Below are 3,729 nucleotides of genomic sequence, written 5' to 3' on the forward strand. Positions count from 1 at the left end.
CTTCCAAGATTCATTTGCTGGAAAATAATTTTTAAATCATTTTTAATGGTCTGTTTTCAATAATATTGAGGACAGAGCACCGAACATGGAGGCAGGGAGTCACTACTTCTGTCCCCTTGGCTTCTATGACAAACATTCTCTGAGGCTCCCTTCCTACCTGATCATTGTTTCTTGGCTTTCTTAATTTCACTTCTTTTCTGTCTTACCTTTTCAGTTAGGACAGAGTTTGGTGGCACTTAAGAGAAAACAAAAAAATAACAGTAATATAAATCAGAAAGAAGAGTAATTTTCTCATAACAAAAAAAGTTCTGAAGATAGCCATTCAGGGATGCATAGCTGTTCATCTGTTCTCCCAGATCCCAGTATCCTGAGGGTCACCTCCTATTCCAAGGGGGCAATTATTATCTCTTTGTCAGGAGACATCAAAAAGCAAAATATTGCACATTTTAGCACAGCGGGTAGGGCGTTTGCCTTACAAGCGGCCAACATGGCCGACCCGAGTTCGATTCCTCCACCCCTCTCGGAGAGCCCGGCAAGCTACCGGGAGTATTCGATATGCCAGACACAGTAACAACAAAGTCTCCAATGGAGACGTTACTGGGCCCGCTCGAGCAAATCAATGATCAGCAGGAGGGCCTTTATCTTTACCTTTACCTATAAGTCACTAATGAGGTTTTTCGAAAGCACCATATATTCCCCTATTTACATTCTGTTAACCTCCTAGTTGTATAAGATTCTGGAAAATTAGGTCTTTTGACAGAATAAGTCAGGGTCCTATTGAAAAAATATGAAAGGTAAAGGTAAAGGTAAAGGCCCTCCCGTTGATCATCGATTTGCTTGAGTGGGCCCAGTAACGTCTCCATTGGAGACTTTGTTGTTACTGTGTTTGGCATATCGAATATACTCTCGGTAGCTTGCCGGGCTCTCCGAGAGGGGCGGAGGAATCGAACTCGGGTCGGCTATGTTGGCTGCGTGCAAGGCAAACGCCCTACTGCTGTGCTATCGCTCTAGCCGCCGAAATTGGGAGAGCGTTAGACTGAAAAAATATGAAATGAAGCTTATTCTGGGGGACTAATCAGCAATTAAATTTGAGTATTCTTGACAATATTTGGGCTGGAGCGATAGCACAGCGGGTAGGGCATTTGCCTTGCAAGCGGCCAACATGGCCAACCCGAGTTCGATTCCTCTGCCCCCTCGGAGAGCCTGGCAAGCTACCGAGAGTATCTCGCCCACATGGCAAAGCCTGGCAAGCTACCCGTGACGTATTCGATATGCCAAACACAGTAACAATGGTCACAATGGAGACGTTACTGGGCCCGCTTGAGCAAATCGATGATCAAAGCTGGAGGACAGTGGCCTTGAGAATATTTCTCAGAAGCCTTCTTTCTTATATATTAAACTCTTTTGGACAAATATATTCATTTTCATTGACTTTCAATATCATTCTATAGCAATGATTATAAGCACTTGTTGGTTTTTGTTTTGTTTATTTTGTCTTGGAATCCCAAAAGGACAGTATACTGTGAACTGGCACTTGGACCTAGGTCTACTCATCAGTTAGGAGAGAGGAAAGATTTGGGAAATACTGTTTGAATGAGAAAATGTTTGGAGTGGGGACTATGAAGAAGAGAAGGGTGTGGCCTCTAAGAGCAGCGAGGGCTGGTGGCCAGGCGCAAGTGCCTCCTTCTGTCTCCTTAGAGACGGTTGCTGCATAGGCCTTTCTCCCTATTCTTTCCTAAGTGATATGTCTGCATGCATATCTCTGCAAAGTCCTGGCTAGCCTGGAGTATCTTGCCAGCAATCTGTGTATTAAAAATATTTAGTCCAAGAAGATGTTATTTTTTAGGCATCATAGAATTATACTATAAAACTTGGGTAATGAGAACCATTTGTAGAAAATCAACATCTTGATTTTCTTGGGGGAAGGCTGATTCTGTGAGAGAGCTGGGCTAGATACTGTGCAGAGGGAAAAACCTCTCCTGCACAAAGCACATGTGTGCACGTACACAACTCTCTCTCTCTCTCTCTCTCTCTCTCTCTCTCTCTCTCTCTCTCTCTTTCTCAAATATGGAAATATTCGCATTTTCATTCTAGTTAATTCAACAATCTCTTGTTTACATTTCTACCCCAGGTTGCATATCCGATTAAGGCACTTGGGATGCAAAGACAAATTATTGAGGTTAGGAAAGAGTGTTTTTTAAATCTAAATTTTAATAATGAAGAATTGAAGAGGATCAATTGTTGTTTGGGAACAAAAAGAACATTATTTTTAATAGAATTGCCAGTTCTCAATTTGCTTGAAGTGCGTTTTTTAGATCTCAGAGATTATTCTCATTAACTGCCTACTTTCTAGATTTATTTCCTTCTTCAATTTAATTTTTATAGCAACTCAAGTAAAATATGTTTTGTTAAAAATTAGTCGCTCTTTACTTTGAGATAATATTGGATTAGATAACAGAGGTTTATCTGGATTTAAAAAACAAATACATGCTACTTATCTTGTAATGGCATTTAGATGATCTCAATTTTCTACCAATTTGACTATTGATATATGTAGTTGCAATTGCTTTTCTGCTTTGGTAGGATAATTTTGAAATGATTAAGTGATTCTCATTTACTTACAAGAAAGAAACATAAGGAAAATGAGCCCAAAAGTGTAAAGATAATCTACAAAAGTAACAAGTTTTCTTGAAGTCCAAATTGGAAATATAACTAAGGAAAAGCGATTGTGATACATCATGTTCAGTAACATAATTCTCAAACACTGTACCCTAAATTATGGTATACTCTTTGATAGCTAGAATAGGGATAAGAGGTGAATATATGTGACTTCAAAGTCATTAGAAGTTTCCTTTTTTGACCACAGCAGAAAGCTTTTAACTTGGAAATTACATTTTTCATAAACATTTTAATTGTGCACAGTTAAAGCCAGATTTGTTTTGGGGGTTGGTTTTGAGGCCACCACCAGTGGTGCTCAGAGATGACTCTGCACTTGGGGGTCACTACTGATGGTGTCAGGAAATGATATGTGTGCTGGGGAATATAACAAAATCTGCTGCATGCAAGGCCAGAGCTCTCTCTGTACTCTTTCCAGCTCCAAAGTCAGATATTTTTCTGGGATGGGATATTAGAGATAAAGAGGATCTAAAACATGATTGTCAGCCATTGCCTCTTTTGCAAACCACAACACCCAATAAGAGAGAACAAAAGGGAATGCTCTGCCACAGAAGCAGGGCAGGATGGGAGGGGTTAGGGGGTGGGAGGGATACTGGGATCCATGGTGGTGGGAAATGGGCACTGGTGGAGGGATGGGTACTTAATCATTGTATAATTCACTTAATCACTTCACTTAATCACTTAACTTCCCGTTAGTCGTCGATTTGCTCGAGCGGGCGCCAGTAACGTCTCCATTTGTCCCTGTCGCGTGCTAGTGTAGCCCAATGGCATCTCTTCGCTCCGGGAACATGGAGGGCCTCAAACCGATCGTTCATGACCTTGACAAAGAAGTCTGACCATCTGGTAGGTGGGCGGCCACGCGGTCTCTTGACATCCCGTGGAATCCAATCAGTAACAGCTCTAGTCCAACGGTCGTCTTTAAATCTCATTACGTGACCAGCCCATCTGATTTTCGACACCTTGGCAAATGAGACAGCGTCCCTGATCCTTGATCGTCGACGGATGTCAGAACTCCGGATTCGTTCTCTCATTTGAGTGAAACGTGATATTCCA

This window comes from Sorex fumeus, unplaced genomic scaffold (genome assembly GCF_029834395.1).
Source record: "Sorex fumeus unplaced genomic scaffold, SorFum_2.1 ptg000034l, whole genome shotgun sequence".
Taxonomy (NCBI): Eukaryota; Metazoa; Chordata; class Mammalia; order Eulipotyphla; family Soricidae; genus Sorex; species Sorex fumeus.